Genomic DNA, 26324 nt, shown 5'->3' on the forward strand with positions numbered 1-26324 from the left:
TCCTCCTTTCATGTATAACTTTTCTGTAACGTGCTAGGCTTTGACAGCATTTTACTGAGAGCAGAACCTCTTTCAAAATTAGAGTCAGTTGAGGCACCTGGGTGGCTCAGTTAGGTGTCTGCCTTTGGCTTGGGTTGTGATCTTGGGGTCTTGGGATGGAGCCCTGCATCAGGCTCCCTGCTCAGCATGGAGTCTGCTTCTCCTTCTCCCTCTGCCACTCTACCTCCCATCTCTGCTTGCGTTCTCCGTTCTCTCAAATAAATAAAATATTGTAAAACAAACAAACAAATTTGAGTCAATTTTCTCAAACTCTACCACTGCTTGATCAACTAAATTTATACAATATTGTAAAACCTCTGTTGCCATTTCAACAATCTTCACAGCATTTTCACCAGCAGTGCCATCTCAAGAAACCACTTTCTTTGCTCATCACAAGAAACAAATCCTCATTTGTGCAAGTTTTATCATGAGAGTGCAGCAATTTAGTCACATCTTCAGGCTCTACTAATTCTAGTTTTCTTGCTATTTCCCCCGCATCTGCAGTTACTTCCTCCACTGATGCCTTAAACCCCTCAAAGTCATCCATGAGGGCTGGAATCAACTTCTTCCAGAGTCCTGTTAATGTTGATATTTCAACCTCTTCCCACAAAATCACGTATGTTCTTCATAGCATCTAGAATCCTTTCCAGAAGGTATTCAACTGACTGCCCAGAGCCATCAGAGGAATCATTATCTATAGTAGCTATAGCCTTACAAAACGTATTTCTTAAATAAAAAGACTTAAAAGCCAAAAATACTCCTTGATCCATGAGCTGAAGAATGGATACCGTAAGACATGGAAACAACGTTAATCTCATTGTATATCTCCATTAGAGCTCTGGGGTGACCAGGTCCATTGTCAATGAGTAGTAATATATTCAAAGGAATTTTTATTTTTTCCTGAGCTGTAGGTCTCAACAATGGGCTTAAAATACTCAGTAAAGCATGTTGTAAAAAGATGTGCTGTCATTCAAGCTTTGTTGTTGATTTCTAGAGACAAGGCACAGCATTTAGCATAACTCTTGAGACGTAGAATTTTCAGAATGGTCAGTGAGCATTGGTTTCAACCAAGTCACCAGCTGCATTAACACCTAACAAGAGTCAGCCTGTCCTCTGAAGTTTTGGAACCAGGCACTGACTTCTCCTGTCTAGCTATGAAAGTCCTAGATGGCATTTTCATCCAACAGAAGGTTATTTTGTCTATATGGAAAATCTGTCATTTAGTGTAGCCACCTTCATGAATTACCTTGGCTGGATCTTCTGGGAAAGTTGTTGCAGCTTCTCCACCAGCACTTGCTGCTTCACCTTGCACTTTTATGTTATGGAGATGGCTTCCTCCCTCAAACCTCGTGAACCACCTTCTGCTAGCTTCAGACTTTTCTCCTGCAGCTTCCTCACCTCTCTCGACCTTCATGGAATTGAAGAGAGTTAGGGACTTGCTCTGGATTAGGCTTTGACTTAAGGGAATGTTGAGGCTGGTCTGATCTTCTATTCATCCCACTAAAACTTCCTGCATATCAGTAATAAGGCTGTTTGGCTTGCTTATCATTCTTCACTGGAATAGCACTTTTAATTTCCTTCTTTCTTTTGCATTCTTTTGCATTCACAATTTGGCTGGCAGATTTCACCTAGCTTTCGGCCTATTCAGTTTCAACATGCCTTCCCAACTCAGCTTAATCATTCCTAACTTTTGATTTAAAGGAAGAGACATGCAACTCCTTTTACTTGAACACTGACTGAGAGGCCTGTAGGGTCAGAATTGGCTTAATTTCAATATTTTTGTGTCTTGGTGAATAGGGAGGCCTGAGGAGAGGGGGAGTCAGGGGTGAACAGTTGGTACGTGAAGCAGTCAGAACACACATAACATTTACCAATTAAGTTCACCATCTTATATGAGCAGTTTGTGGCACCCCAAAACAACTGCAATAGTAACATCAAAACCCACTGATCAAAGGTGACCATAGCAAACATAATAATAATGAAAAAGTTTGAAATATTGCAAGAATTACCAAAATATAACACAGAGACACAAAGTGAGTAAAACCACTGGAAAATATCAACAGACTTGCTGAACACAGGGGTGCCACAAACCTTCAATTTGTAAAAAACACGGTATCTGCAAAGTGCAATAAAATGAGGTATGCCTGTAAAGGGTCAATTTAAAGATACATCAAAAGCAAGTATCCAGTCTGAAGATCTGAAAAAAAAAATTTCTTAATGAACAGAGAGCCTCAGTGAGTTATGGTACAATATCAAAGTTTAACATATATGAAATCAAAGTCCCAAAAGGAGAAAATTACACAAAAATTATATAAATTATACAGAAAAGTATGTGCAAAAATAACAGCTGAAAACGTCCACAATTTGGAGAAAACATGAAATCGCAAATCTAAGTCCAGTGAATCCTAAGCAAGATAAATACAAAGAAAATCTCAACCAGAGCATATCATATACAAAGTGCTAAACACTAAAGGTACAGACCATAACCTGAAAGCAGCGAGAGGAAAAAAGACATACTATATACAGTGAAAAAAAGTGGCTGACTTCTTATTACATGAAACAATTTTCAGGTAAAGAGAAGCCAAAACAACTCATCTCTGCAGACCTGCACTACAAGCAATGCTAAAGGAAGTCCTTCAAGGCAGAGGGAAATGACACCAGATCTGTAAGGAGAAATGAATAGAAGGTGTAAATGTAAAAGTCTGCTTTTTCCCTCTTGCTTTCTTTCTTTTTTTAAATTTTATTTAGGGACACCTGGGTGGCTCTGTCTGTTAAGTGTCTGCCTTTGGCTCAGGTCATGATCTCAGGGTCCTGGGATCAAGTCCCACATCAGGCTCCCTGCTCAGCAGGGAGTCTGCTTCTCCCTCTGCCTGCTGTTCCCCCTGCTTGTGCGCTCGCTCTGACAAATAAAATCTTAAAAAAAAAAAAAAAAAAGATTTTATTTATTTGAGAGAGTACACAAGGTAGAGAGCACAAGAAGGGGGAGCAGCAGAGGGAGAGGGAGAAGAAGGCTCTCCGTTGAGCAGAGATCCCGATACGGGGCTTGATCCCAGGACCCCTGAGATCAAGACCTGAGCTGAAGGCAGTTGCTTAACCACTTAACTGACTGAGCCACCCAGGCACTCCTCCCTCTTGCTTTCTTAAAAGACATAAGGCTCATTAAATTAAAAATTCTAACTTTGTACTGCGTTAATTTCTTATTATGAAGATGTAATATACGAAAAAAAATAGAGAAAACAATAGAGGTGGGAGTTAAGTGGAACTACATAGTTGCCAAGGGACTTACAATTTTATGTGAAATAGTACAACCTAGCACCCACTCATATTTACAACAAAAAGGAAAGAAATACCAGGAGACTGAAATTACGAATAAACTTTGTTAACCTGATAAAGGATATCTACCCCAAATCTACAGTAAACAAAACAGTTTCTGGTAAAGTGTTGGAATCATTCTCTTTAAAGTTAGTAAAAGGATAAAAATGTATTCTACCACTTTTTCCTGTCAACAACGTACTAGAAATCCTACCCAGAAGAGTAAAACCAGAAAATGAAACAAAAGATTTAAGAACTGGAAAGAAGAAGGAAAAAAAAAAAAAAGATGACAGAAAATTTCAAAACAAAAAAGATAATGAGAATTAATGAGAACTTTTAGCAAGGTTGCTGGATACAAGTTCACTGCAAAATTTGATAAATTCTTATTGCCAATAACTAGAAAATTGCTTAAAAAGATCTTAAAAAAATAAAAAAAATAGCATGCTCAAATATGGATAGTTTATTAAAGAGATAAATTCTCTCAATATTAATTTATATACTTAATACAGAAATACAAAATCTCAATATAATTTTTTTTTATAGAACTTTAAAAAAAAAAGCAGGTTAAAATCACATGGAAGAACAAACCCATGAAAACCAATAAAATTTTGAACAGGGTGAAAGAACTCTGTCAGCCATATATCAAGCTACAGTAATTAAGTCTGTGTGAGACATGGGCAGAGACAGATTAAAGAACCAATAAAACAGAATGGAGAGTCCAGAATCGGACCCACATGAATGAGCAAACTTGATACACGACAGAGGTGGCACTACAAATCAGTGTGAAAAAGACAGGCTGTTTAATAAATGTTCATCCACATGTAAAAATGAAATGAAATTCCTACCTCACACCATACAAAAGAACAATTACAGGTGAATTAAAGATTTAAGGATATACGTTCTAAAACTTGAAAATAAAATATAGGCAAATATCTTCATATCTTCAGGTAAGGAAGAATTTCTTATTAAAAAAGCACAAACCGTAAAGGGAAAAAGTAATTTTCACTACATGAAAATTAATTTTTAAAAAAGATTTAATTTATTTATTTGACACAGAGAGAGGGAGCACAAGTAGGGGGAGAGGCAGAGGGAGACAGAGAAGCAGACTCCCTGCTGAGCAGGGAACCCAAAGTGGGGCTTAATCCCAGGACCCCTGGGATCATGACCTGAGCTGAAGGCAGATGCTTATCCAAGTGAGCCACTCAGGCACCCCAAAAATTAATTTTTAAAGTATAACCAATAATATCATCATGGACAGTCAAATGATAAACCAAAGACTAGGGAAAAATAATTTTTTAAAAAAGATTAATATCAGAATGTATTAAAAACTTTTCCAACTAAAAACAACACACAAGTGAAAAATGGCATGGTAATGGGCAAATCAGAGGCGAGGAAACATATATAGCCAATGAACATACGAAAATATGCTCAACTTCAGTAGTATGCACAAAAATGAATTTGACCTCATCAAACTGGCAGAACACAAGTGTCAGTAAGGAATAAAGAAATGTGACACTCATACAGTGTTGTTCCAAGTGTAATAATTTGGTACAGCCACTTTGGAGAGCAATCCAGCAATATCTAGAATAGCTGAAGAAAACACTACCCCATTATTCAGTAATTCCACTTCAGGTACGTACCCTGGAGAAACTCTCACACATATGTATAAGGAGACATGCACAAAGCCCACAGCATTGTTTATAATGGAAAAAAAAGGGTAACAACCTAGATATACAGCAAAAGGAAATGGATAAATAAACTGTGTAACAGAATAATACACGGCAGTTAAAATTAAACTACAACTATGTGCGTCAATATGGGTAAACACTGCTGAATGAAAAAAAAGCAATATATGCAGGGTATGTGTAGTATGTTCGTTCCATTTATATACAATTTTAAAGCATATTAAAATAAGACATTATTCATAGACACAAACATCTATTGTAAAGACAGAAATTCTTTTTGTCTTTATTGTAAAGACCAAATTCACATTACGGATATTTCTGAGGAGGGAGGGAAGGGCTTCAATAATACTGGAACTTTTTAATATAAAAGATCTAAATTGTGGCAGACTGCTACAGTTTAGTTTCTTACCAAATTCCTATTTTCCTCTTCGGTCTTACAAATCAAACTGCTCTATGTCTAAAAGTGGCAATTTACACATCTTGGCCTGCACAGCAGATTAAGGTAGTCAATAAGATAAAATCAGAAATCACTAGGTTGGGCCATGGGAAAGATACTGAAACGGTAAGGACTTCATGGGGGCATGGGCCCTTTTCCTTTACTCCTTCCTTTATCCTCTCGCCTGGGATAAGACATGAGGGATGGAGCTGCAAGGACCTTCTCAGCAACCATGAAATGACCTTGAAAAAGAGAGCCACAAGCTAAGGACTGCAAAGCAGAAAGGCAGAAGACGTCCAGTCCTTGATGACCGCACAGCTGCCATGTCCTGAGAGGAAAAAAGTCCTCTTTAAAGCACCTTTTCGGGGGGTGGGGGAAGAAGAGGTATAGGGATCCTTTAAATGCAGCCAAACCTAATGCTAATGGACACAGAAGAAAATAAGGGGAAAAAATGCTAAGACAAGGGGCGCCTGGGTGGCACAGCGGTTAAGCGTCTGCCTTCGGCTCAGGGCGTGATCCCGGCGTTATGGGATCGAGCCCCACATCAGGCTCCTCCGCTATGAGCCTGCTTCTTCCTCTCCCACTCCCCCTGCTTGTGTTTCCTCTCTCGCTGGCTGTCTCTATCTCCGTTGAATAAATAAATAAAATCTTAAAAAAAAAAAAAAGTGAAAAGTATGTTTTAAAAAAAAATGCTAAGACAAGACATAGGGGAAAGGCAAATTCTGCTACTGTACTTTTCTATATGTTTTTATTTTTTTCTTAAAAAAATCTTTCACCTCCCAGATTTGAAACGGAGATTCTGAAATGTTAACCACAGACAACTGCTGGCCCACAGATCAAGAAAAAATACAAAGGCAACACATATACTTTATGAGGTGGCCAACCAGAGTGGATAAAGAATTCACTAGAAACGAGCCAACCACACTTGGAGAGTGCAGACAGCTACTATACTATTGCCACCAGCACTGCTACCGCCGGTTTGGATAACAAACAATCCCACAGTCTCTTGGCTCTGGGCTAGGGATGAGAAAAACCAAAAACAATTTGCAGACTAAATGGAAAACTCTGTTGTCATTCCCTTTCCCTATTTTTCCTTCTCCATGCATTCCCCAGAGCTCAGTGCCATAGTTTTCTGTCTCCACAAGTGGATCCTCTGAGAAGCAAAAATATCACAGGCCAATAGTACCTTCAGATGAAATTTAGTTGTCTTTTACAATTGCAAAAAGGAAGGTTCTTTGGAGAACTACTTCTCCTAAAACACTGCCTGATGTTACTTGGATATTAACTCAGGTGACCTTCTGGGATCTAAAAGGTTTTAAAATTTGCTCAACAGGGGCGCCTGGGTGGCTCAGTCGTTAAGCGTCTGCCTTCGGCTCGGGGCGTGGTCCCGGAGTCCTGGGATGGAGCCCCACATCAGGCGCCTCTGCTGCGAGCCTGCTTCTTCCTCTCCCACTCTCCCTGCTTGTGTTCCCTCTCTCACTGGCTGTCTCTCTCTCTTTCTGTCAAATAGACAAATAAAATCTTTAAAAAAATAAAAAAAAAAAATTTGCTCAACAGACCAGATGAAAACACAAGTTTGGAATGAAGGTAGATTTTAGATTTTGACCCAAGATAATGGTCTGAAATAGTTAGTTATCATGTGAAAAAGAACACAAGAAACAACAACAAAAACTCTTGTTCACTTACGGGCCTGTTAGAGAAAGATAATGATCTAGTCAGTCATGATTTATCACAGGTACCACGCAGTGCAAAACATACTCTTCATCTTCTTTCTTTAGCTAGTCAGCAATAGGGTATATTCGTTTTTGTGGATTTTTTTTTCCTAATTTGATTTCTCACTTATTTGGTTTCTCTCTAATGCCACTTAATTTCGTTTCTTAGCTTATAACGTTAGTGGTTGTTCTGCATTCTCTCCTGCTGATTTTACTCACTTTCTGGCCCCTTGCCTTTTGTTTCTGTGAATAGCTATGCTCTGCCTCACTCCGTCAATTTGGTTTTCCCCTAGTCTCAGATGGCTTCTGCACTTATACCAGTTGAGATCCACACTAGGCCCTATCATCCCAAGACTCTTTTCCTGGAATTTTTTTTAGCCCTTTGGGGACAAATGATAGGATTTGCTTCCCAATCTTAGAACGAAAAAAAAAAAACCCCAAAACAAAAACAATAAACCACTGTGATCAGGATGTTTACATTTAAGAATGTATAGAAAGCTAACAGGAAAATTATTGAAAAAAAATCCCTGAAAGAAATCCTGCTATATTCACATCAATAACGCAAAACATTTCTTCTGTATTTTTTTTTCTATTCCACTGAATTCTCAAAATGTATTCTGCTTAAAACCTCTGAATACTTGGGTTCTCTCTCCTTCCTACTTACACTAAAGTGTTGCACATGTTTTTCTTTATTACTAATAAAAATGTAACTAAAAGATAATTTTTTCTGCAGATGACCTTTTTCCACTTCAAATTTAGAGAATTTAAGAATTGGGTTCACACACGAGCAGTTTTTTTCAGACATACTATGTTACAGCCTGGATTTAGCTTCCTTCTTCTCACTATAAATTCAAGCAGAATAATTAAAATAGTTAAGATACATTTAAACATTATCGAAGAGCATATACTTTTTAATGAATATAAAATAATTTTACAGCTTTAATGAGAAGTACTAACAGCACTGCAGAGAACAGTTCAATTTAACTATAACTCAGTTTTGCATTTTGCTGTGCTGTTAACTGTAGTACTGCCCTATATACATGAAGTGTTTGATTACCAAAAAAAGAACAGCAAAGCAGTCTTAAAGGAGAAGATGAAAGCTTTACCTGATACAGCAAAGTTTATGGTTTTATTATAAAAAAACTTAATCTTGAGGGAGAGTTATTTTAAAAGGAACAAAGAAGAAAGGGAGAGAAATAATAAAAACTAGATATTGTTCTATTTCTCCACAAAAGAGTTGTTTTTGTTTTTGTTTCATAAAAACCAAATGTAATGTGTGGATTTGTTTGACTTTTGAATCTATAAACCAACTCAGACATTTTAGGGACCATCAGGGGAAATCTGACTACACACTGGGTATCAGATGATACTAAGGAATTATTGTTAATTTTATCAGGAATAACAGCAGCATTATGGCTAGATTTGAAAAAAGTTCTCATTTTTGGAAGATCCATACTAAAGAATGGTAGAGGTAAAATGACATGATGTGTTGTATTACTTTAAAACACTTGGGGCTTGGGGGTCGGGGGGTGGAAGGGATTGAGAGGTGAAGCATGTGCGGCAAATCTTAACATTTGCTGAATACCGAAGACGGAGACAGGTTTAAAGGGAATCGTTTTACTATTTCTTCTACTTTTATATATGTCAGAATTTTTTGAAATACAAAGAAGTAACTTCTAAGTTTGTTCCAGATAGCTAAAAGCTAACGTAGGATTATGAATGGATTTAACATCCTACTCTGGCAGGCCATATATTGCAAACATTAGTGTTTTGTGAACAAAATCAAGGCATCAATACATTCATTCACTTAACTTCAATTTAATAACACCTACTTACTATATGCCAAGCATTTCACCAGACCCGGGAGAGCAAAGAAGAGTTAGACAATGTCCCTGTCCTCAGGGACACAACAGTCACCATGAATACCTGTGATAAAGGACTGAGGGTGGTCTGGCAGAGGGCGCGGAGAACAGCAGCCACAGACAGAAGACCGAGAGGAGAAATGTCAGACGGCCTGCGATGTTTCATACACGTTACATCCAGATATCACTGCTGCCCAAATGGAAGAGGAACCACTCGTGAACTTCTGTCTTCACACAAGACTCCGCCCCAAGCATAAATGAATCCGAATCTGTGGGTATAGTGTTCCTCTACAGATGACTGTGTATGAGGAAATTTTAGCCTAACAGCAAACCTTTCAAGTGGGTTTTATATTCATGTTTCAGCTGAGGAAGCTGAAGAGTCACAGGTTTTAGGAGTGAGCAGAATATGCACATTTGAAGAACCGAGAGGCTTAAGAGGTCAGAGAAGAATCTACAGAGTGGCACACAAAACCAAAAAAGAACGGAGTTCCCAGAAAGGAGTTCTCCACGAGGCTAACTGCTACGGGGGGTTAAGTGACACTGGAAGCTGTTTTTGTCAATATTTAGCAAGCTTCAGTGAGTTGGGTGATTTAAACACGACACTAAAAAACATCAGAGGGGGCACCTGGGTGGCTCAGTCGGTTAAGCGTCTGCCTTTGGTTCAGGTCATGATCCCGGGGTCCTGGGATCACCCCTTGATGGGCTCCCTGCTCAGAGGGGAGATTGCTTCTCCCTCTCGGTCTGCCCCACCCCCCGCTCATGTGCGCAAGCCCACGCATGCACGCTCTCTCTCTCTCTCACATAAATCTTTATTTTAAAAAATTATCAAAATAGGGGTGCCTGGGTGGCTTAGTCGGTTAAGCGTCTAACCTTCAGCTCGGGTCATGATCCTGGAGGATCGAGCCACACGTCTAGCTCCCTGTTCAGCCAGGAGTCTGCTTCTCTGTCCCCACCCTTCCCCCTGCTCCTTCTCTGTCTCTGTCTCACTCTTTCAAATAAATAAAATCTTTAAAAATAAAATAATTATAAAAATAAAAAACATCAGAAGGGATGCCTAGGTGGCTCACTCTGTTAAGCAGCCGACTCTTGGTTTCAACTCAGGTCATGATCTTGGGTTTGTGCTCATGCTCCGGGAGGAGTCTCAAGATTTTCTCCTTCTGCCCCTCCCCCCACTCATGCATGCTCTCTAAAATAAATAAATCTTTAAAAAATTAAAAAATAAAAAACATCAGAGGGTCTCATAAACTGTGCTAGGTAAAGAAATGAAACATTACTCGAGACTTCAGGATATTTCAAGCTTTACTACTAGTCCCATTAGCCATATGCTCTGGAAGCCTGGATAAAAAAAATAGAGTTCCTAAAGCCAGAAAGGCTATTCTTTCCTTTAAAGGGGACAGAAGTTAAAGGAGAAGGAAAGCACAACAAGCACAACAACGGCTACTTGGTACTGAGTGCTCAGCGGTTCAGGGCACTCTGTAACATAATCCTCCCAACAAGCGGTGAGCTAGTACTATGGCGCTCATCACCTCCCACATAAGAAAACTGACACTTCAAAAGGATGGGTAATTTGGCCAAAGTCACACAGACTTTGTCAAGACTAGAATTCAAAATTAGTCAAGTCCCTGTAATCATGGTAAAACCCATAAATCTGTACCCTCTATAGTCTACTTCCAGAATTTATATAAACGGAATCATAGTATAATGCATTCTTCTGCTACCTTTTTACTCCAACGTGTTTTTAAGATTTGTCCACATTGCTGATTAATAGTTCATTAACTTGTTAATAGTTCACCAACTCTTCTTTGGTGTCACAGAACAGGAGTTGGCAAACTGCTATTTCTATAAACAAAACTTTATGGGAACACAACCACACCCATTCTATTTCTCTACGAATGGTTTACGGCTGCTTTAGCACTATCACCACAAAGCTGAGTAACCACACCAACCGACTATACGGCCTGCAAAGCCTAAAATATTTACTGTGTGGAACTTTACTGAGAGCTTGCTGACTTCTGCCACAGAGTATTGCAGTGGTATACTTGATATTGTCCAAGTTTTACAATCAATGTAGTTTCATTTGCATTTCCTCGTTGAAAAATATTTAATGGCTATTCATTTTTCTTCTATGAAATGGCTTTTCTATTGACCATTTATCTTTTCACACTGGAATAGATGGGTGTATACAGACTGTGCATAGAGACATATAGACGTGTGTATATTACTGTGATAAAAATTTTTTTGTCAATCGTTATGTTAGAGATTCTTCCATTTCTGTACTTGTGACTAGACTCTGCACTCTGTTGTAAAGAAAAAATAAAGGATCTTAATTCAATATAGCCACATTTATTAACCTTTTCCTGTAACAATTTTGCTTTTAGTATCTGGTTAAGAAAGCCTGAGGTTATAAAATACTCTAATATTTTATTCTGAAAGCTTACGTTTTCATCTCATAATTAACTTTCTAATCCATCTGGAATTGGTTTTTTTAATATGGTGTGAGGTAAGAAATCTCTTTTTTCCCCAATGTGGCTAAATAACAACACCAATATCATTTACAGAGTATTCTATTTCCTTATTTGATTTGTAACACTAGCTCTGCTATATATCAGATTTCCAAGTATGCAGAGTTCTGTTTTTCACCTCGATTTTCTTCCATTACCTATTTGTCTATCCTTGCCCTATTATTACATGATCTCAATTACTGAAGTTTCACAATAAGTCTTACAATTTAGTAGGACAAGTGGTCTTCAGAAACATCTTGGCTATTCTTGGCCAAATTTTAAATTAATTGGTCAAGTTCCACAAAAACAAAGAAATAATAACCATACCCTGCAGGGTTTTTATTGAAATAGCAATGAATTTATATATTAATGACAGACTGATAAATTTACACAACATAGTCTTTCTCCCTATGAACATGATTGGCCCCCAAATTTATCTGGGTCTTCTTTAATGTCTTCCAATATAACTTTTATAACTTTCTATATAAAGATCTTGCCACCTCTTTTTATATTTATCCCTAGGCAGCTTTTTTTTTTTTTTTAACTGTTGTGAAATATCACTTTTTTTATTGTGAGCTGTTAGGTTAGAGTAATAGAACTGATTTTACTAAATTGATCTTATAAATAAACCCTAAAGATTTATCTGATTTGAATTTCCTATTACAATATTCATGCTGACTTTAAGGAAGACCATTTTGTTCATTTTCTATAGCCTTGCAACTTTTTTTTTCCCCACCAGTGCAATGCTGGAGAGATGAGGTGGTTGGTTTTTAAAGGAATGTTTTAAGAAGGTTATGGAATTTCTCTCCCACTCCTTAGTTTTCTGTATCCTAAAAGAATACTGAATTTTAATAAATGTTTTTCCTGCATCATTTCAGATGATGCTTTTTTTAAATTAAGAAATTTAGAAATTAACAGATTTTCTAATGCATGACCCAGCTTGCCTTCTTGGAATAAACCCTTTGTTCAATATGCAGTATTTCCTTAATACATTGAATTCAGCTTGCCTAATTACTTTTGATAGCCTCTTGTCCTTAGCCATATTTTTATACTCTCTGAACCTATCAAACATTTATTTTCTATTTTGTACTTAACAACTAGAATATCTGCAGTTTCTGAACGCCTGACGATACAGTTTCCTAGTTCAGCTGATTAACTCATGGTGACTTATTTGAAGCATTTTTTTTTTTTATTGTGAGCTCATGTTCCTAGAAACTTTATCTGTGTCAACTCCCTGAGGTCTGTGTTCCCCATATTCCTTCACAGACAATTTCCTTCTCAGGCCAAACAATTTGAGACCACTTTCACAAAATTCTTGGCTTGGGTTTTTTTCCTCTATTCAAGTAGTAGGAACTCCAACCCCAAATCCAGTGAAAATGAACTTGTCATTACCATTTCTCAAGGAAGACTCAACTCTCCAATGAAAGACAGATTGAGACAGGGAACCCTCCTTACCCCACTCAACAATTCTCCCCGCATTCTTTCGCTAGTTTACCCAGCAACACCTTTCAAGGAGTTTCAGCTTTACACAGTCTCTGCATCTTCTTACCCTGCTTGATCCGTAGACTGTACCTAGTACCCTACAGTCACCCTGCAAAATCCAAAGCTCTAGGTTTCCAGGGATCTACAGATACCAGAACCCCCAGCATAGCAGCCAGTATCACCCTTAGTTTATCTCTCTGGATTCAAGATTTCTTGTTTTTGACCGCTGAGGAGTTCCTTAATTGTCAGCTCAACTAATGCACTTTTCAAAAATATTTTGAATATTTAGTCCAGTATTTTTAGTGTTTCATAAAGGGGAACTTCAAAAAAAAAAACTATAATCTGCCACATTTCCAGAAACTGAAGCCTCTAAACATTTTGCATAGTCTGCTAGCTGAGTACTTTTCCCCAGAAGAAATGTATCTCTACTCCTAAAAGCCAAAGGAAAAATAATTCATATTCAATTAACAAATATCTGCCAAACACCATTCTAGACACTTGCATAAATCAGTAAATTAAACAGAGATTAATGCATTCAAAAACTCTATGAGAGAGGAGAAGTGCAGACAGCAAACAAAAAACATAAGTAAATTGAATTATAGCAGGCAGTAAGAGCAACTGGAAAGAAAGAAGAAATCAAAGGGTTGGGTAGAAGAATCAGGAGTAAGGGGCTGGGGGGCACTGCTCTGTTCAACAAGGCACCTATTACTACAGCTGTATTTCCCCACAACATTATAACAATTATTTTTTATTAAACATAAAATTACAAGAAACTATGAGTATTTTTCTCTTCTCTTGATGTGAAGTATGACAACAAGCAACCTATAGACTTGTTAATACTGTATGACTCCACCCACTTCAAAGAAATTGCAGCACATTTTAATATCAAAAATTGAAGATGATGCTCAAAAAGTTATGATGCTACCTATTCAAAAAATAAAACTGAGGGGCTATTCAAAAAATAAAACTGAGGGGCGCCTGGGTGGCTCAGTCGTTAAGCGTCTACCTTCGGCTCAGGGTGCAATCCCGGCGTTCCGGGATCGAGCCCCACATCGGGCTTCTCCGCTGAGAGCTTGCTTCTTCCTCTCCCACTTCCCCTGCTGTGTTCCCTCTCTCGCTGCCTGTCTCTCTCTCTGTCAAATAAATAAATAAAATCTTTAAAAAATTAAAAATAAAATAAAAATAAAACTGAAATAAATGGAATTTAAAAATAAACTTATGGGAGCACCTGGCTAGCTCAGCCGGAAAAGTATGTGACTCTTGATCCTAGGGTCATGGGTTCAAGCCCCGCACTGGGTGTAGAGATTACTTAAATAAACTTAAAAAAATATTTAAAAAAATAAACTTATGATGGGATCAAAGTAGGCACTTAAATATTTACTGGAAAAAAAGTTAAATATTATCTTTCATATTTCTAAAGACACTTAGAATTTAATTATCACCATTAGGCAGTTCTTATAAATGTTAAATTTACCTAATCCAGAAGGCAATTAGTCCAATTATATCTCATTCTATCTTTTGTGGAGAGATGTACCCTATTTATAACTCTTTAAAACAGGCTTTTCTCTTCCCATAAGAAGAATCATGTCTGAAGCTGACTTATAAAATCATGCCTTAAAATATTTAACTCCAAGTCCAAGACAGTACTTTTCAGTCCTGTAATTATTTTCTTTTATTTATTTATATTTACTTATTTATTTGACAGGGGGAGAGAGAGAGAGAGCACAAGCAGGGGGAGCAGGAGAGGGAGAAGCAGGCTTCCCGCTAAGCAGGAAGCCCAATGTGGGGCTTGATCCCAGTCCCCCTGGGATCATGACCTGAGCTGAAGGCAGACGCTTAACCGACTGAGCCACCCAGGCGTCCCAGTCCTGTAATTATTTTCACTGCTTTTCTCCATATCACTAAATTTTTCCTTCCATGTCTTATAAGGTAGACAATAAAGCTGGAGCTTCAGAAACACAGTGTTGTAATTATATACAATAGATGATCTCTCTCTTTTAATGATACAGGTAATAAATAATGATGGTAATGAATGAACGTTCCAGCACAGCCACTTTTATTTGTCTGTCAAATAAAACGTCCTAAGGACAGGACTGACAAAACTTAAATATTTACTTGCAACAACAGAAGCTTTACAGGAAATGTGGGACCCTCTTTTACAAGACAAAAAAATTAGAAATGGTTCCACATAACAAAATAAACAAACTTGAGAATGCTGCCTGAGGCAGACAATTACAGCACTTTAACACAGCACCATACAAAAATCAGCTGGTGTTAACAACGCTTAAAGCTCTACCCAAGCTCCGATCTCACTCCTGCTGGTCTCACTCCTGCTAGCTGCAGGCCATTCTCTTCCCCTCTCCAGATCATGAGAACTCTGCCTCTATTTGGCAACTAGAATTAGACTTCCTCCAGCTCCTTACTTTTCATCTTGATTGGGCCTCGACTAAATTTTATTTTATATACTCAGACATGCGAAGACAGCAAATTGTCCAAAAAACCCTAGTTAGATGATGTCTAATGACGTAAATACTTGTATAAAGTTGCTGCAAATTTCAGTTACGTTTTCTTACCTTAAACAAAATTGAAAAACCAGGAATAAAATTAGACCTCTGGTTGCAATTAAATCTTTTTATGAAAGCAAACCTATGATACTGTACTTAAAGGAAACTGGACTTGATAAAATATTAATACAAGTATTTCAATGCTTAAAATGATATAAAACTATGATATAAAAAGCCACAAAAAAAATTACTGAAAGCTAAGTTATGGTAAAGTAGGAAATCTCCAAGTACACCCACCTGCCTCACTCTCTCACACACAATATTCCCATGCTAGAGGTATTGAACCCTTGGTTCAATTTAGCAGCTTAGCCAAAGGAACCGAGAAAGGAAAAGCAGGGATCTCTCCTCTCCTCCCTAACCTCCAACACATATGAACTTTTATCTGTCCCATACATTGAAGCGTGGTAGAAGATATCTGAAAACGTATCCCTGCTACCAAAAAGTTTCAAAACCATCTACCTACTGCAGTAGGTCTTAAAATGGTAATACAGGGACCACCTCTAGGGGTCCTCAATATCCTTTCAAGGAGTCTTCAAGGTCAAAACTATTTGTAAACTAATACAAAGTTATTATTATTTGCCTTTTTACTCTCATTCTGTCTTAAGTAGCTGAGTTCCAGAGGCTATATAACATGTGATATCACAACACAATGAATGCAGAAGAACATACAAGAATCCAGCTATGAGAAGCCAAACATTAATGAGATTTACACAAATGTAAAACAAGGGTGCATTTCTCACTAGTTTTGTTTTGAAAGCAGTTATCTTCGGGGACGCCTGGGTGGCTCAGTTGGTTCAGTGTCTGCCTTTGGCTCAGGTCATGATCTTGGGGTCCTGGGATGGAGCCCCGCATCTGGCTCCCTACTAGGCAGGGTGTCTGCTTCTCCTTCTCCCTCTGCTCCTCCCCCCCACTTGTGTTCTCACTTGCTCTGCTCCCTCTCTTTCAAATAAATAAAAAATTTAAAAAATCTTTTTAAAAAAGTTATTTTCATTAAAATATATTTATATTAACATGTAATAGGTTTATTTAAAATGAATTAATAATGTTTTTTAAAATGCTTGGGTTTTTATCTTTAATTTCATAAATATTAATAGATATAACCCACAAAGCAGTAAACTCTTTGAGGTCTTCAATAATTTTTAAGTATAGAGGGGTCTATGAAACAATAATATTGACAACCACTGGTCCACACAATGCAATCCAAAATTCATATTTAAAAAAAATCGATACCTACATATGCTCCACAAACATTTGTGAAATGCCAGCTTTATGCTAGGTTCTAGGTGCTGGGGCTATAGCAATCAACAGCATAGACCAGGTTTATGCTCATGGAATACAGTTATGTGTTGGAATACAGACAATAAACAAAAAGTGTCGGCTAGTAAGGAACACTATAAATAAACAAAAGGGGAGGCGGTGCGTCAGATGGTGACTGGGCAATTCATTTACACTGGGTGATCAGGAGAGGCTTCTCAGCGTCATTGAGGAGGAGACTGGAAAGAAGGAGCAGGAGCCAGCCAGAAGGGTGTCCCAAGCAGAGCCCTTGGGACTCTGCCTCACATACTCGACCACACTTTAATTCCACTCTGCACCTCCTTCAGGTGCCCTGCCCTTCTGTGGCATCCAACCACTCCTAGTGCCCCAAATACGCCATGCTGTCTCCTGCTTCCATGACTCCACAAGTGTTGTTTCCTCTGTCTCATATGGCCTCTGCTTGTCCATCTGCCCAACTCACACAAGATTCAGGCCAAAGGTCCGTGAAGACAGAGGTCTTGTACTCCCAGGACCCAGGGCTGTGCCTGCTGACACACTGCTAAGACTCAAGAAACGGGTCCTCACCTCTTCAAACTCCCCCTCTATACCACCTCTACTGATGTCATCACACGGTTGTATTTTTGTACGCCAAGCTCACCCATTTGACTATGACTCTGTGAAGGCACTTCCGAATGCAGCATCGAGCACAGTGTCTGATTCATAGTGGTAGGTGCTTAATAACTATCAAACCATGACTAAATCACTGAATCACATTTGTTATTCAAACTACAGCTATTTTTATGTCTAACCTCTTAAAGGTGGGCATTATGTCTTATCACCCACTCAGTCTACCACTGGGCCTTATACATCATACATATTTCATACATGTTTGTCACATTACTGAATTTCATCTGCAAAGCACATAATAAATTTCAAAGCATTTTTGTAAAGGACAACATTCTCGAACAGGAATAGGTCTTGCTCGGTTTTTACCCTAATGGTGTAACAAAGAGGTGGCCAGTGTCCACATCACAGGTCTCAGCTCCCAAAGAAGCAAAGGCTCCTTGTTAGATAGACACCGGACCGTAATACAAGTCAGTCAAAAACTGAAAGGTAAAGTGGATTCCGCTTCCTAGCAGGCAACTTGCACACGGCAAGCAAAACAGTAAAAGATGACCCTCAAGCCTCAGTTAGAAGGGTGTCTGTTCCTACTGTTACTCATCAGCGGAACTGATTCTGTGACTTGAGAGACAGCTCCACAACACAGTAGCTATTTACATTACAAACTCCCTTAACCTCATTGTATTCTCAATTCTCATGTGCTATGAACAATCTGTTTACTCATGAACTTTTCTGGAAGTTCTCTTCAGTTGGCTCTCCAGTTATTCACCTGAGCCTGCGATGCTAGAGGACCGGGTCTTATTTGCATTTTATTGTCTGTGAGTTGAAACATCATACAAAACTGTGAACGCTAATGAAACAAGATACAAAAATGCCCCCAAAAGTGGCTATCATAGGGTCAATATTCAAATCTGAAAGTGATTTAACCATGAATCACACTTAAGTAACAGGTTGCTTCCATCTATTTCTATCAGCGGTCACAATTAAAGTGATTCTGCAGAAAGTGTGATTAATAGCTAAAACTATAGCAACGAGGGTGTATACAGCAGGTTTTCCATAACAAATACATGCTGCCTATTCTTCCACGTGTCCTATGAGCAACAGTACATCTGCCACAGTGACAGAGGCACCACCCTCACTTGTAAGGAGTTTGTTCATCTATATTATAGCTTATAAAAAAGGCCCTTTGCTTCTCTTCATTCCCCTTCCTGTGAGTCCTTTCAAGGCCCATTAGAGCTTTCAGAGAATTTACAAGAAAATAAAGAAGTTTAAATCTAAGCCAATAAATTTTGCAGCAGGACAAAAACTATGATCGATTAGAAAACAAAAGACCTCGTTAGATGGAAAATTAGTAAATAATTCAGGATAAAATTGTTTGGGATTATTTATCTCAACTACCCACACCATTATTTTTATGACCACTGAGAAAAACTGATAGTAATTTTAAGTTACACTAACTATGGCTGCAGATTTAAAGGTAGCAAAAAATTTAAAACCTTCAGAAGCATCAATTTTTTAATGCTGAGGTTTTGGTCCTGCTATACGGTAACGATTTACCAGTATTTGGTTGCATATAAAGGTTACACATCCTTATCTGTAAATGGAGGGACCTGCACTAAAAGAATTCTAAGAGTTCCTTGCAGTGCAGTTTCATGGACCCTGTGACCCGTGCTGTCACACAGGCACCAAACTTAGAAGGGCCCTCATTGGGTTAATGCTCTGCCATCACTGTCTTCAAGTTCTCAACAGTTTGTTTTTTGTTTTTGTTTTTTTTTTAATAAAAAGTGGCCTCATGTCTTCATTTTACACTGGACCCAATTATATAGCTGGTCTATTCCCTGAAAATCTAAGACTCTGTCACTCTGTGAAAGCACCCCTCCACCATTCCAGGAAGATAAAAAACACAAAACTGAAGTGACCCGTGTTCCATCTGTCTCAGAATAATTACTCAGAACTATTTTCTACCTCTGTCAAAAAGAAATATATGTACAGGGAAGACAATTCAAACCTAGGGATTGGGATGCCTGGGTGGCTTAGTCAGTTAAACTTCTGCCTTCAGCTCAGATCATGATCTCCAGGTCCTGGGATTCAGCCCCACGTCAGGCTCCCAGCTCAGCAGGGAGTCTGCTTCTCCCTTTCCCTCTGAGGCTGCCCCATCTTGTGCTCTCTCTCTCAAATGAATAAAATCTTAAAAAACAATAACAAATCCTAGGGATTAATTTCATTTTTAAACATGAAAAATATTAAATATCATTTGGAATGCCATTATTACAACATATGTCATTCAAAGCAGAGAATCTAAAGGGATTAATACTAAACACAGAGCTGATCATAATCAATACAAAAAAAATAATTCCCTTTGTCTCTACTAGTCACTGCTTTCTCCAAAATGCTTCTGATGATCTTTCTTACCTTCCACTTAAAAAAAAAAATTATTTATTTGACAGAGAGACAGAGTGAGAGAGAGAGAGAGAAAGAGAGAACACAAGTGGGGCAAGGGGCAGAGGGAGAAGCAGACTCCCTAAAGCAGGGAGCCAGATGCGGGGCTCAATCGTGGGACTCCAGGATCATGACCTGAGCCGAAAGCAGACGCTTAATTGACTGAGCGGCCCAGGTGCCCCTCCTACCTTCTACTTTTGAAAATACAGTTGATCCTTGACTAGTATAGGAATTAGAGATGCCAACCCCCATGCAGTAAAAAATCAGTGTATAAATTTTGATTCCCCAAATACTTTACTTACTGATAACAGAAACACTTAACACATATTTTGTATATGTATGATATATACTGTATTCTCACAATAAAATAAGCTAGAGAAAAGAAAACATTAAAATCTTAAGAAAGAGAAAACACACTCACAGTACTGGACTGTATTTATTGAAAAGTATTTGGATATAAGTGGACTCTCACAGTTCAAACCCATGTTATTCAAAGGTCAACTACAATTCTCTTATAGGAAAACTTCTTGGGGGGACAGTCCCAATAGTATCTATGATATCAAGACAGTAAAGAATTAAAATTAAAGCTATAATTAATCCAAAAATCTACTATGGAAAATAGTGCTTTCAATGCATACAAGGAACACAATCTGACAGAGCGAACAGAGAAGAGGCTCCATGGTAGTAATGGACTCCAGGTAAAATAATCAAGGAGGAAACACCATTTTAAGGAAGAAGTCTGAAAAACAATGCTATTTCCACATACCAGGATCTAGATGGGCTGCAGAAACAGTGCTTTATTAATCTCATTTTATCCCATATATTCTGCATAAGTTGACAGCACTTTAACTGACCTGAATTTTTTTGTATAAAAATTTCATTCCAATCTAAGCTTTTGTGTAGATATCCCCTAAAGCACCACTAATACCAAAGATCAACTTTTTAAAGACACAAAAAAAGTAAATGAGGATGAGATTTAAAGTAAAACAAAACACCACTGGTAAGTCAATGAAAAGACTGTCACGTAAAGAAATGTTCAAAAGAAAACTTGGTTTTGATAAAACTAGGTAATCGGATTATCTGGAAAACTGGGATTTGTATGAGAAGAATTTTCCATGACATAAAGCACTGTACATACAGTGTTATGTGTATTGCTCTTCTACTGTGGTAGGTTTAGGGATTTGTTTTTAAAAAGCTTTTATTCTGGGAGTGCCTGGGTGGCTCAGTTAATCAGCCGACTCTTGATTTTGGCTCAGGTCATGATTTCAGGGTCCTGGTGTCGAGTTCCTGACTCGATGGGGAGTCTGCTTGAGGATTCTCTTTCCCTCTCCCTCTGCCCTTCCCCCACTTGTGTGCACAATCTCTTCCTAAAATAAATAAATCTTTGCAAATAAAAAGTTTTCATTCTGTTCACTGATAGGGAAGAATTGGGGAATTCTCGTAAGAAAGAGTATCTGAGTTTGGACTGACACCGCCCGTATCAGGGCTAATGCTTAGTTAGAGCCAAGGTGTGGGTCTTCAAGTCACAGGACTTCAAGAAAAGAGAAGATACAGCCAGCATTCTTTGTCAGTCTAATAGGTATACTTTACACCTTTAACAAGAATCTTCATTATTACATTTATCATACTATACTATTATTATTTACTTATACACCTGTCTCTCTGCCAAACTGTGAGCTCCTTGAGGACAGAAATTACACACTATTTCATTTTGGTGTCTTTTCAATACCTAGGATCATACTTGAAGTACACAGACACCAATAAAATGTTTAATAAATGAACACACAACTAAATCTTTGTTTAGTTTGGCTGAACCAATTAATGGAGCAGAAACTCAAGTACAAAAGAGTGTAAAACGAAAGAAGGAAATGCTAAGAGGTCATTTAGACTCTCTTCATACCAAAGCACAGAGACTGCCTTAAGCAACAGTTTACTTTCAAGATACATAAAGCAGACTAGAGTCACTCAATATTTATGCCCAACTTTTCTGCAGTTACAGACCCCCAATTTTTACCAGACACATAGACTGCTGGAATAAAGATATACTCCCCTGCATCCCTTGCAGTTAAGTTCTAGTTGATAAAGTATGAGGGAAGTCTTGTATGCAACTTCTAGAGGAGTCTAAAAAGACCGGAGAATACTCCTTCTTCTGCTCTTCCTACAATTATTCTGCCCCTTCCCTGGTACGTTATATCACCTGAGAGAACTGAAAAGTCTATCTTCCAGAAAGAACCGGGGATCCAATTCTAGAAACTGGCATTTTTTCTCTTGAGGATGTTTTCTAATTATCTGATCTAAAAGTGGCAATAAGCAAGAGTTAGGGCGCCTGGGTAACTCAGTCGGTTAAGCATCCAACTGGATTTTGGCTCAGGTCATGATCTCAGGGTCGTGAGATCTAGGCCTGTGCTGGGTGTGGAGCCTGCTTAATAAGATTCTCTCTCTCCCTGCCCCTCTGTCCCTTCCCCCCCACCCCCATACGCACATGCATACTTTCTCAAATTAATTAATTAAGCAAGAGTTAAGAAAACAGTGAGGTTAATTTTAATAATATTGCCAACACTTGGCCTTGAAAAGTAAATAGGTCTTGAAGCCTGAGCTATTAACCCATAAAGTTCAAAGGCAGATGAGATGTTATATTTATCACAACGCTGTGACAGTCATTAGTTCTATCCACCAAATTTTTCTGGTTCTTTTCACAGACACATGACAGTTTTGCACTCTTCCATCCCCTTGTAATCTGTTTAGCCACGTGACTTTCTTTGACCCATGACATGTGACTAGAAATGACACACCTTAATTCCACAAAGAAGCTTAAAGAGACGGTGCTGCTCTGTTTACCCTGCTCTCTATCACTCTGTGACAATGCTGCCAACATACAAGGCAGAACTGCTCCCTCAGCATGGGTCCCTGAGGAGCATGAGGCAGAGCGGAGTCCCCAGCCAACCAGTAACAAAGCCAACAATTTGCATTGTTGTAAGACACTGAGATTTGGGGGTTGTATGTTAGTACCACATAACTCATCCTACCTTGATATGTACAAATATGAATGCCTAATATTCGCAACTGTCTGCCCACAATTGCTAATATAAAGTTTTCACAGTGTTGTAACTTCTTTTGAGGCCAAAAAGAACAATATTAAATAAACATATGCAGGCAACTGAAACCTTAAAAGCAAGGGAGACCTAATTTAGCTCCAAAGTTTACTTGGAAAAAGTTTCTGTCTCGAAGAGCCAAATGTAAACACTTAAAAGCTACTGGTTTTAAGACTGTTAAAATGTTGGGGCACCTGGTGCCTCAGATGGTTAAGCGTCTGCTTTCGGCTGAGGTCATGATCCTTGGGTCCTGGGATTGAGCCCCGCGTCTGGCTCCTGGCTCAGCGGGGAGTTTGCTTCTCCCTCTCCCTCTGCCTTTCCCCCCTGCTCATGCTCTCTTTCTGTATCTCTCTGTCTCAAATGAATAAATAAAAAATCCTTTACTAAAAAAAAAAAAAAAAAAAGACTGTCAAAACGTTGGTAATTCCCAAGATGAGAAGATAAATATATGGGAAGTTCATTATACCATTCTACCTCTACATATATGCCACAATAAAACATTAAAGAAACAAAGAAACAGGGAGAGAGAATATGAACAATCAGAAGAATCTTAAAGAAACAAACAAAAAAAATTACTGCTGATTTTAAGCCCTCAGAAAGAAAAAAGCTTTAATAACACTGTTAAAAGACTTTACCAGTGCTACTTACGACAAGTCATAGAAATCGAGTCTCTTGCACTGCTAGATTATAGTAAAAATCTGAGATGGCTCACTGCTTTTCAGAAAACATCTTCTTAATTCCTAATTAAGTGTAACTAGATATTTTCCATGTGTTCCAAAATTAGAGACTATCTGAGATGAAAAGTACAATATAGCATATCTAGGGCAACCTCCTTGTTATTACTGACAAGGAAATTTAAACCTGGTGACATAGGTAGTTAATGGCAAAGTAGAAACTAAAACCCAGGTCCCTTTTGACTCTGATTCATGCAGTTACTACCTTGCCAGGTTAGGGTACTAGCCTACTCAACAGTACCTTGTTCATTTTACTTTGAACATCCAGCAGAAAAAATCTTGTTACCTCTTCTCATGCAATTCTGCATTACGACATCAGCTCGGATACCATTTGCTGTTAAGTGAACAGTAATCACACCTCAAACTGCTTAAACATAAGGACATAAATGGTAGGCCATGGGTAGGATGAAATTCAGGGTTGGCTTAACCTAGCAGCTTTAGCTCCATCCCTCTACAATTCTCTCAGTTCTGCCATCTTCTTGAGCTAGTTTCCTCCTTAGGTTTGATAACAAGATTGCTGTAGCAGCAGCTCAGAGCTCACGTTCACATACAGCAATGTCTGCATGGAGAGGTGGCCACTTCCAATGCGAAAGTCAAGGAAAAAAGTCTTTCTTAGAAGCTTCTGCAAACTTTCTTCAGCCTAAGATGGTAACATGCCTATTTCTGAATCAATCCCTAGCAAAGGGAACAGGACTTCCATGATTGCCTTAGGGTCCACCACTGACTGCCACACAGGAGGAGAGCGCATGAGCCATGGTTGGGAAAGAACTACGTGTGATTCCTAACCTACAGCCAAAGAGCCTTGGGAAGTTGAAGAACTGCCTAATTCTTTCTGAATAAATTATATAACATGCTTGTGTACGTGAAACAGAGAGACACAGAAACATGGTTTCAAACCCATTAAAAGTATGTACAGATACTCTAAAATTAATAAAATACAAATTCAATTAAAAGTATTAACTAATTCAGGGCTCCTGAGTGGCTCAGTTGGTTAAGCATCTGCCTTTGGCTCAGGTCATGATCTCAGCGTCCAGCGATCGAGCCCCGCATGGGGCTCCCTGCTGAAGAGGGAACCCACTTCTCCCTCTTCCCTCTGCTTGTTCTCTCTCTCGAATGAATAAAATCTAAAAAAAAAAAAGTATTAACTAATTCATGGTAATTTTTAAAATAGCATTAGAGGCAATGCAGCATCAGACTACCTGGATTTGCAGCCAGCTCTGACACCAGCTATCAAGTTCACACAGGTGATTACCCACATCACAAGATTACTATTAAAGGGGCAGCATGTAAAGGGCTGGGATCAGGCAGAGCATAAATCATATCTAGCAAAGTACTAAATATATTCCTGCTATTATTTGTCTCATACAAGTAAACTACTAAGGCATGGGAAAAAAAAACCTAATTTTTTTTTTAATGTTGAAAATTGGCCTGTAGAAGAGATTTCTTTTTAGATGCCCAGCATCCATCTACTTCCTCTTCCCAATTTTCTTTTGGAGAATTACTTCTCCTCTGTCTTGTATAGTCTTGCCAAGACTGTAAACCCATGCATCTACCTTCCCACTATGGAGACCACGGGGATTCCACGAAGTTCCTGCAACTAAATCCCTCCCTTCACCACTGAGCAGGACCTAGGCTCAGCCAATCAGATGTGCTCTCCAGGGGTCTGAAATCTTGAGCAACTTACCTGCAAAGATGAAAGAAACAAGTAGAGTTCATCATCCCAGTGGTGACATCCCAACCTACAATTTTGTTTTCCAGCCCCCTACCCCAGCCCCTGAACTTTTGCTTGTTTCCAAACTTGGCTCTCCCCTAGTCCTGACAGTTAAGTTTCTGATTCCTTTCCAATAAATTACCTCTTAAGTTAGGTAGAGCTGAATTCTACTGCCTGCAGCTAAAGAACCCAACTGAGAAGCAGACTAAGATTAGTCACTGGAGTTTAGCCTGAAGGTACTGTGTTGAGACTCAAGAGTGGAACCAAGACTCTGTGAGGATGAAAAAGGCAAGTCTTAGAAAAATGTTTCTAGAAGTACTGGGAGAGGCCAGAGGCTAAGTCGTGAAGCAATGGGATAAAGTTTATTTCTGTGAAGGGATGTGAAGGGCTGCCCCAGAGATCTGGTCAACCCATCAGGTGAGAGGTAAGTTACACAGGAAGAAGAGAGCCCAACTACTTGCCCAACGAAAACTTCTGCCTGCTGAAATTCCAGGGCAAGTATTTTTATCAGACCTCTTTCAAAGAGTTACATGGTAAAAAGCATAACCTCAGGTACACAGGTGCCATCTATACAAGAACACAAAGGGGGAGACCTGCCCCCTCTTACTCTCTGGTGGAAATTCTTTTTCCCTAGGTCAGCACACTTTGGCATATAGAAGGTTCAAGTCCATAAATGAAACTCTATTATAGCTCAATAGTATTTAAAGAGCAGAGAATATTCAGAGGTAAGAGAACAGTATAAAAGTTATCCAGCGGGCCTGGTTCAGGTTTAAAGTCCTCAACATTTTCCAGAAATTCTATTTTTATTCCTAGTCTAAGTCACTAAATCCCAGTTTGCTTTGACTTGACTACCTATTTCCACCTTCGCACCCAATCTGAA

The 26324-nt window shown here is 38.6% G+C and overlaps 1 protein-coding gene across 4 annotated transcripts in view; it reads right to left on the reverse strand.

Annotated features, from left to right (window-relative positions):
• GALNT1 (polypeptide N-acetylgalactosaminyltransferase 1) overlaps positions 1-26324 on the reverse strand; it is a 124919-nt gene that overhangs the window by 81772 nt on the left and 16823 nt on the right. The window contains exon 2 of one of the 4 annotated variants that reach the window (XM_045777852.2): positions 1286-1447. The exons of 2 other annotated variants lie outside the window; for them this stretch is intronic. The gene's annotated coding sequence lies outside the window, so the exon portion shown is untranslated. Of the gene's footprint in view, positions 1-1285; positions 1448-9110; positions 9227-26324 lie in introns of those variants that run through there. One more of the 4 variants, XM_087869870.1, reaches the window with a different exon arrangement.

The sequence above is a fragment of the Ursus americanus genome, chromosome 19 (genome assembly GCF_024610735.1).
Source record: "Ursus americanus isolate L20-20 chromosome 19, mUrsAme1.1.p, whole genome shotgun sequence".
NCBI classification, from domain to species: Eukaryota; Metazoa; Chordata; class Mammalia; order Carnivora; family Ursidae; genus Ursus; species Ursus americanus.